We start from the raw sequence: 10,578 nt of genomic DNA, 5'->3' as shown, positions 1-10,578 counted from the left end.
GACCTACCGATGAAATAAGACAAAGAAGTTAGTGTCATGTCATCAAAACTGAGGACGCAAAGGTAAGAACTGCCAGAACTTCCCAGCATGTGGCGATGATAGAACATCTCTGACCTTTTTGTACCGCTGCTGACGACACTCTGTAATGTGGGATGCAGGCTGATTAGCAATTACGAGAGAAAGAGAGAGAGAGAGAGAGAGAGAGGTAAATACTGGAAGGCAGCGTTGGAGGATGAAAAAAGACTGCAGGTAAGCCAGGATTAAGGAGAGACAGCCCGAGACCACAGTGCAAAGATAATACTGAAGAGCATTGTGTGTGTGTGTGTGTGTGTGTGTGTGTGTGTGTGTGTGTGTGTGTGTGTGTGTGTGTGTGTGTGTGTACAAGTTCAAATGCCAGAATGATCACGACTGGATATGTGATCAATCTTCCCTGACCACTGTGATGATAGTTTTCCAAAATTTTTACTTCCGCCACCGGGGTTCGAGGAAGTTATGTATTCACCTGTGTTTGACTGTTTGTCCACGTGATATATCCAGAAGTTCTCAATGAATTTCAATAAAATTTTGTGGAAGGGTGGGCCATGGAGCAAGATTGAATTGATTAAATTTGGGGGCGGATCCGGATCCGGATCCTATAATGACATTGGCAGAAGTATGCGCTCTCTGAGTGCTATCTAGTTGTATATTTTTCGTTTCTCTTCCCTAGCCATCTAATTTACAGTAGTGGAAATAGGATGAAAATGATGGTGATGATGGTGATGATGATGATGATGATGATGATGATGATGATGATGATGATGGTAGTGGTGGTGATGATGATGATGATGATGATGGTGGTGGTGGTGGTGGTGGTGATGATGATGATGATGAAAGGAAGTTTGTGTTGGAATGAAGGGCTGTACTGTACAATAGCCACGACAAAGAGCTGGGTACAACTATAACTACGTCTGTGGTGTTTGGAGTATCATCGACTTGTACTTCATTACATTACCGACCTGTAGTGATAGAACTCTCTCTCTCTCTCTCTCTCTCTCTCTCTCTCTCTCTCTCTCTCTCTCTCACTCACTCACCATTACCAGCCATGCATTTAACCGGAGCCCAAACAAGCGGATTATCCTTATGGACACCCACTCAGGCCGGCAAAGTCCGGATAATGGGTGGTTGCCATGTGTTATACCCCGCATCGCCATACAAATTTATTTCATGGGTTTGTTTTGTTTTTCTGTCTTGCCATTTGTCATATCTTGCCACTGGATGCTTTTTTTTTTTTTTAAATAATATATCTAGCGCTTCTATAGGATTTTTTCCCTTATATTTTTATTTTTTCTTGCTTTCTGGACCCTACCTCACCTCACCTGTGGGCGGGAAAAAGAGGCGGGATGATGATGATGATGATGATGATGATAAATTTAGTTTTCTTATCTGTCCATCTGTCTCATCATGTCTTTAGATTTTTTGTTTCATAATTTTATACGATTTTTTTTTTTTTTTGTAATATCTTGTCACTTATCACGTCTTATGCACATTCTTTTTAGATGCCTTGTCTTGAATATCTTTAAGATTTTTAGCTGTCATATCTTGCCATATGATAGATGGTTATATTTATCATATACTCTAATTCTGTGATTTAATTCATATCAACATTTGATTTTTTTTTTTTCAACTGACGCCACATGTTTCCATTTCATGACCTGGTTTTCTAGTTGTCACAGTTTGCCATGTCCCGGTTTCCAGGTGCCATATTTTGCTATTTGCTCAGACTTATTTTGCAAAAATTAGTTTTGTACTTGTCTGTACTTTTTTAAGCTTTTTAACTGTTTTTCATAATTTGCTTGTCATATCCTGTCAATCCTATTTTATGTCTTCCATGAATTGCCACTTGATAGGACTTTTACGGTTCTTCGATAACTTGTCTGTTACAGTGCTCTGCTCTTTTGAATCTGGCCATATTCCACGACTGGACATATTAATTTTGCCATTAAATACGTTTTCTAATTACCGTTTGACAGTTTTGTTAGTGATGCATCATTCTATTTTCATACTTGCTAGTTGCCATTCTTTTGCCAGTTTTCAGCTTTCTAACTTAGTTATATATTGGTTTTCAGTCTTTCCTGTAACATTTTGTCACTTGCCTGATTTAGCTAGTTACCATATTTTGACATTTCGTTGACTCTGTTGCCGTAGCTTACCATTTGTTCAGTTTATAGTTGTCATATTTTGCCATCTGATAACATTCCTAATTGCTATCTTGACAAAGTATACCACCAGGTCATACACTTCCCCCAGCTTGCAATAGTTAATCAGATACCAATGACTGTGACCACACAGTGTTTCATTCAAGTTTCATACAAAGGCATGTACTATAGATGCCCTGTCCAGGACATTTCAAACCCAGCTCACTCATGTACTTTCCTTTAGGCTACCGCCCACCCCCGTCAGCCTTTGGCCCCTCAGACTTTGGGAGTTGGTTTTAGTGCAATTCTAACAGGGTAAAAATGTTAGTTAAAGTGTCAGTGTGGTTGATGCTAAAAAAAAAAAAAATCATTGAGAAGTAGGTTAACTGGGTAAAAGCTGTAACATAGCTACTACTAAGAAACATGCTGCCTCAAGAACTGTGACAAAGGGTTAAAACTGTACCACAGCTAGCATCAACACCAGGTTGCCTCTAAAACTATGACTGTACGTAAAAACTGTAACACAACCACCACTTGGAAGAGGTTGCCACAAAAAAAAGAGTGACAACCAGAAAAAAGTGTAGGGAGGTACGTAAAAAAAAAAAAAAAAAAGTATCGGCCAAAGTTCACTATGCTCGCTAGTGGCGAAATAATTTTCTGGACGTTACATTATCAACCGAAACGTTTTTAACCGACATGCTACTGTCAGGGATAGGTTCGCTGCTATCTTTTGCCATTTTTGTGTCTTGAACTTGTCATACTTGCTATTTATGTGTTTTCATGCTACAGTAAGAGTCTCTAGTTGCCATTTCTTACCACTCTCTGGATGTCTAGTTGCATTATGGTGCCAGCTGACAAGCTTTTTAGTTGTCACACGAAGCCACCTGATCGGAACATGCCTTTTAACTGTGCCATTAGCTGTATTATACAATCGTCGTTTCCCAGATGTCATATACTGTCACCATTTTCAGATGCGAAATTTTGCTCTTATTAGTTTTATCAGAGGTTATATCTTGTCATTTTCACTATTTGTTAGTTGCCATTGCTGCCATATCACGTTTACCATGTAGCATATTCTGACAACGCCATTCACTTGCCATTGTTGCAAAAAAATAGGGTTTGCAGTCGTCATATATTACTGTATATCGTTTACCAAGTTTTCTAACAGTTTTTATTCCACCATTAATTATGGCTTTCAGTTATCTCAGCGTCATTGTTACACGTTTTCAGGTGCCATGCTCTGAGATTTATGTCTCTTATTGACAAGATCTAAACTGGCCACGAGACGAGGCCCATGGACTCGAACCTGACCTACACACAGCGAACAGCTACGAAGCTAAAAAAAAAAAAAAAAAAAAAAAAAAAAAAAATGCACTTCGATAAAGGCTTTCAAAAGTTAGAGGCCAAACATACAAACATACACAGAAAATCGTGAGCGGTTCCAATGCCGGTGATTTTTGCTGCATACCGGTACTATATAGTAAACAAGGACGGTGACGCGGTATCCACTCTTTGTAAACTGAAATGCTCTATATGGTGAGACAACACTCTCTGGCGGTGAGGCGGAGCAAATTATCCGCGTGTCATTCGGCTTTAATGGCAATTGTTTCAAACCCCTTCAATACGAGGGACTCTACCTGAATAAACATGTGTGGCGGTAGCAAAATAAAAATGTAAATAAATAGAATATATTAAATCGTCATTGTAAAGAGAAGGTGAGAACACACACACACACACACACACACACACACACACACACACACACATACATTCCCACCTCCACCTACCTCGCTCTTTACATCCCCTCGCTCCTCCTTTCTCTCCTCAATCCCCTTCCCCTCTCACCCCTCCTCCACCCCACCCCGTCACGATTCACCCACCATCTTCCCTTCTCATCCTCACCACTCTCTACCTTACTTTCCTCACCATTTTCCTCTTTCCTTCCCCAATTCCTCCTCCCCTCCCCTCTACCTGCACCCTCTCTCCGACTTCCCCACCTCCTTCCTTCCTCCCCAACCCCCTTCCCCCTCCCCTTCACCCCTACCTGACTCCCCGTACCCCCTCCTTCTTCCCCTCCTCCTCCACCTCCTCCCCTCCTCCTACCCCCGTCACCAAAGCTCATCAGCCAGAGAGCATCAGAACCATAGAGATGACGTCCCCGAGGAGAGAGAGAGAGAGAGAGAGAGAGAGAGAGAGAGAGAGAGAGAGAGAGAGAGAGAGAGAGAGAGAGTTACATATATACATACGACACAGACTTAACGTTTGTTACTTGACTGACAGAGAGAGAGAGAGAGAGAGAGAGAGAGAGAGAGAGAGAGAGGGGGTTACATATATACATACGACACAGACTTAACGTTTGTTACTTGACTGACAGAGAGAGAGAGAGAGAGAGAGAGAGAGAGAGAGAGAGGATAGTATTACAGAGAAGACAGACATGGGATATAAAATGAAGGAAAGGCGGTACAGATGAGAAACTGAAAAACATGCAAAGGATGCATAAGGAAAGGGGAACAGGAAAGACAGATAGATGGGAGAAGGAAAAAACGAGAGAAAAGAAAAAACATGAAAGGATGAGAGGATAGACAAGAAAATGCAAATTGAAACAGATGAACAAGAGTGTAGGCAGAGGAATACAATACTGACTGAGAGAGAGAGAGAGAGAGAGAGAGAGAGAGAGAGCGAAGGGGGGGGGAGGCCAAGTATAACACTCCTCCACTCCGCTGGAAGATTTTTCGTGTGTTGCGAAGACGACTGTCACGTTGTCAATACATACCCCGCATCATTTATTCATTTCCTATTCCCAACGCAACACCCACACCCACACCACCACACTCAGCCGTCCCCGCAACACATGATACCTTCAGGTTAATTTGTGCTGGAGCGCTATTTAAGGACTACCCTGTATACGTATCTAGGTTTTCACACAACTACAATGCTTTTACTCTAACCTGACCTCAAGTTGCCACCCCTCTATCTCCAGTGTGCAATTATAACACCAGATTAACCACAAAATTTGATGCTAGTCATGAACAAGTGCTATGGAAAGGATGCAGACCCGCAGTACAAACAAACTCTCGTACCTCTATGTTATTTGGGGTCTCGCGACGCAGATACAACTCTTCCAGCAGTTCAAGTTTCCTCCATTTACCACCACATCAGAGAGACACATCCTTTCTCAACAGCTATAACCTTACTTTCACCCACAGCACATTTACTTTCAAGCAACGTTGCTCCCAGACATTCACAAAACTCTGGATCAGAGAAAAGATTTTGTCCAGCATCAACAAGCATCACAGCGTTATCTGAATAGCATAAAGGGGAGTGTAAATACTCCACCCTTAACCAATCATCACCTGCCCCATCATTCTTTCCACAAATCTAGTTATAACCTCTCAAAAGACCGTATAGATAGACAGATACATAGACAGATAGACAGGCAGACAGATAGATAGATAGACATAGACAGACAGATATAGATACAGATATAGATAGATAGATAGACAGATATAGATATAGACAGAATTATAAATACAGATCGTAGATATAGACAGATAGACCGATACAGACATAGACAGATAGACAGATGGATAGACAGACAGACAGACAGATTGATAGAAAAATATACATATATAGACAGATAGATAGACAGATAGATATAGATAGATAGATAGACAGATAGATATAGATAGATAGATAGACAGACAGATAGATAGATAGATAGATATATGTAAAACTATGGAGACATCAAGCATCCTTGTCACCCATCAACAGTGAAAATGCAGCGTACAATTCACAAACGACTTACACATCCATATCTGCTCTTACACATTCTTCACTCATTACTACCGCATTCAGCGGTTTTCTGTACACATCACATATACGCCAGGCTTCATACAAATCTCTCTTGTTCAACTTGTCATACACCTTCTCCAAATACCATATCTACTGTAAATACCTTACATTCCTAGTGGTACGTGGTGGCGACCGTCATTCATTCACTTGATGTAGTGCTGCCTACTTCTTCCTTTGCCTTTATCATTCCCTGTGTCTGCCCTACTCTCTTCCTACTTCTCCCATCTTTCCAGTCACTTTTATTATACTCTTCTTTCCACTTCAGGTGGCTCTACACTAAGTGACAAGCCTAATGGTTTGCTGTAACCTGGAAAACCATTTACAACTCTGGGCGGTAACCATATAACCAAATAACGAGATGATGTGGAGCCTACTATGGTGTTCCGGTTAACTGGGTGGAGAGACACAAATGCTGCGTCCATCCGGGAACCAAGCCTTCACACTCTTCTCCTTGACTTGCTGTGGCAAGGCACTGTCTATCGCAAGGTTTATACAGTACATTCCCTACCACTCCTAAAACCATTCTGTTCATACATTCCCAACCACTCCTAAAATGTTCACCACTCACTATTTATTGATATCTTTCTTACCTTCTCTCTTATTATTCTTCTGTTTAACTTTTCCACGATAATTTTTGCATTCACTTCCATCAACTTTACTTCTGAACAACGTTAGGGTCGCACCTTCTTCAGCTCTGCTGGTATTACTCCATTCCTTTAGACCTACCGGCACATTCTGACGCATTTCATCTAAGATTTTACCTCTGAATCAACACCTGCAACTTTCCAGTGTTTCGGCCTCTTCACAACAGTCTTTATTTTCGTCGTGGTCACAAACTCAGGCGCCACATTCCTTCTTTGTGCTCTGCTGTCGTCACTCTCACTTATCAGTTATTCAAAACATTCTTTCCTTTGGCTCCTTATTTCTCCTCCATTTCTTAGTATTATTACATTCGCTATTTTCGCAGTTCATTACCCATGCTCAATTCTTATTATTCGCACTTCTTTTCCAAAATAGTTCCCTGTTTTCAGCATAGATTAAATGTAGTTCTTAATGTTATTGGCGTAGTAGCCCAAAAGGAATGGTTTCAACTTATGTGCGTAAATATTCTTTTAGAAGTATCAAAATACAGCAAAAACAACAACAACAATGAAAGACGATGATGATAAAGATGATTAATAATAATAACAATAATAATAATAATAATAAGAAGAAGAAGAAGAAGAAGAAGAAGATGAAGAAGAACAAAAACAACAAAAGGATGAAGAAGAAGAAGAATGACTTCAATTATACTTTTTGAGCACAGAAGTTCAAATGACAAAGAGAAAAATAAAATGAAAATTAATGAGAGTGCGGAAGCTGTAAAGGAAGAGAAAAAGATGGATGACATGCGCTAATAAAGTGAGTGAGAGAGAGAGAGAGAGAGAGAGAGAGAGTGTGTGTGTGTGTGTGTGTGTGTGTGTGTGTGTGTGTGTGTGTGTGTGTGTGTGTCGGGAATAACGAGCAGGTGGACTAATCAAAACTAAATTGGACAGACAGTTAGTTAATAAATGCGATATACTATTAACAATGAGAGAGAGAGAGAGAGAGAGAGAGAGAGAGAGAGAGAGAGAGAGAGGTTAATATATCACACACAGCCACCACCACCACACTGAATAATTTATGTTGTCTGCGGCCACACCTACCACAATTACCACACCTACCACAATTACCACACCTACCACAAACACCACACCTACCACAAACATCTCCCTAACCACAATCGCAACTACCACCTACCATAACTTTTAAATTAGTCACATACATTATGTTAATCAAAATCATCATATTAATTACAACCACAACTACCATAACTGCTACCATAATTACTGCACCTACCACAACTGTAACAACCATTCTTACCATAACTAGCAATATCCATAACTACTCTACCTACCACAATCTACAACTACTATAACTACCACAATTTAACACAACTGTCATAACTACTACAATCAACCATAACTACCACAGGCTACATTAACTACCACAACTACCACACTTCCTCTCTCCATAAACCTAATGCAAACCACGCCACAACTACTATTCCTTCCACAATTACCAAAACTATAACTACGGGTAGCACAACCAGCACCACTACCACACATGCAAAATATTTACCACAACCACTGATCGTACTCATCACAGCCACAAAGACATCGGTTATCACGACTACCACAACAACCAAACCTACCACCTCCACCACTACTAAAGGTGCTGGAGGGGGGGAGCCTTCACGTGGTGGCAACAATGGGTTATACTAAGTCCCTCAACTCCCTCACTGTCCCTCAAAACAAGGATGATGGAATGCCAGGGAATAGCAACTTCAGCCTGCAGTCCACTGGGTTCACGTATCAGACGAACCTGGGGGTAAAGCAACAACAAAAACAACAACAACAAATACTACTACTACTACTATTGCTACTACTACTACAACTATAACCACACACTTTCCTTCAACATTACATTAACCATAACATTCACAGCCACAGCTACCAAAATTGCCACACCTCCCACAAATATAACACTAACCACTCCTTTCAAAACTACCACAGTCTGCCACAACTGACATAGCAAGGCCAACCACATTTACCTCAAACATCACACTAACCAAAACCTTCACAACCACTAACATCACTCCTACCACAACCACCACACTCGTCATAAACATCATGATAACCACAATGATCATACTAATCACAGTCATAACTACCACACCCACCACAGCTATTACACTTGCCACTCCTACCACAATCTACCATAGCTATCGTAACTACCACACTTGCCACTCCTACCACAATCTACTACAGCTATCGTAATTACCACATCTGCCACTCCTACCACAATCTACCACAGCTATCATAACTATCACACTTGCCACTCCTACCACAATCTACCACAGCTATCTTAACTATACACTTACCTCAATTTCATAATGTTAACCAAGACCTCCACAACCATAGCTTCCAAAATGACCACAGCTACCACCGTCATCACACTTGACACAAACAGCATAGTACTAATCAAGACCTTCACAACCACAGCTACCACAATTACCACAGCTGCTCAACCACCACACCTGCCACAAACAACATAGTACTAATCAAGATCTTCACACCCACAGCTAACACATTTACCACATCAACAACACCCACCACAATTGCCATAAACATCATATGACCACAGCTATGACATTAACCACAACGACCAAAACCGCTACACTTACCACAACTACCAGTTACTAGTCCTATCACAACTACCAGCATTACCAGATATGCCACAATTATCCCAACCTCCATAAGTATCTTTTGTAATAAGAAAGAATTAAAAGCTGCCAGCCTGCAAAACAGGCCACTTCCAGAGAAAGCTGAATAAATGAACGTCAAAATCTTTTCCACACGCCTGGACACACTGCGATTAGGACAGAGGTCATAATCAGTAGGAAAGTCAGGCGGATGAAGACAGTTCCGACTTTACCAGCTGTGTCGAAGAACAATTAAATGCACAAGTTCACGCTTTAGAGTTTGACAGAAAAGAGGTGAGCGTGCAGCTAGACAGTTGTTGCATGCCCACCATGATGTAGGATGGATGCATGCAGAGTTTAGATGAGCACTGGCCAGAACATGAGCGATAGAAGAGACATGAAACACTGCAGCAGAGAGAAAGGCTGGAGGAAGTCCAAGAGAAAAGGGACTCAAAAATCCTTTGACTTTTCCCTACTCAGAAGTACTGTATATGGTGAGCCCCCAACACACACACACACACACACACACACACACACACACACACACACACACACACGAGACCTGTACTCCACACATGGTTACTGCACATGGTCAGCAACTTAATAAGGTTAACTTTTTCACTCCCAAGGGCATTTCCTTATCTGCATAAAATCGTCTGGAATTAATCATAAAAAATATGCCCTCGTACTGATATTGCTTGCAACCCTTTATCTTGAAGTCTCCTATTACTGAAGAAAATTGTCTGACATTGCCCTACAATATAAATATACAGCAAGTTTTCGTGCTGATAGGGTTCAAGAAAGCATGAGTCGGTTCAGCACACCTAACCTCTGCAAAGCTTACTTACCATATCATGACAGAAAAGACACCAAGGGCAATGACAGGTTTAGGACGGAGTTGTCCACTGCTGAAGGTAAGGGGACAGACATATAGAAGACTGTATCGAGTTGTAAGATCGATGAACGAGTTTCTGAACTATTAAAAACAACAATGTGTCTTCTGGTCCAGCCAAAATTTAAAAAACACCAGAATTCCAATGTGCCAAAGCCCTATCCCATGACTGTAGTGGTGAGTGTTAGCTATAACAGACACCATAAAACTGACGGAAAGAGCTACAAGCTGTGTTCAGAAGGTCGTTCATGAAGAGAAGAAAGAGAATTGGTGAAAGGAAGGAACCCTGACAAATATCACTACTGAGATCTTGAGGAGACTTGAAACGAAAGTACAGAAAGTGGGAGGGAACACGTAAGACGGCAACTGGAAATTAA

The sequence above is a fragment of the Coenobita brevimanus genome, chromosome 103, assembly GCF_032717465.1.
Source record: "Coenobita brevimanus isolate Jiangsu-jjx chromosome 103, ASM3271746v2, whole genome shotgun sequence".
Lineage (NCBI taxonomy): Eukaryota > Metazoa > Arthropoda > Malacostraca > Decapoda > Coenobitidae > Coenobita > Coenobita brevimanus.
The sequence above is the reverse complement of the archived record's forward strand: the minus strand, read 5'-3'. Positions refer to the sequence as shown.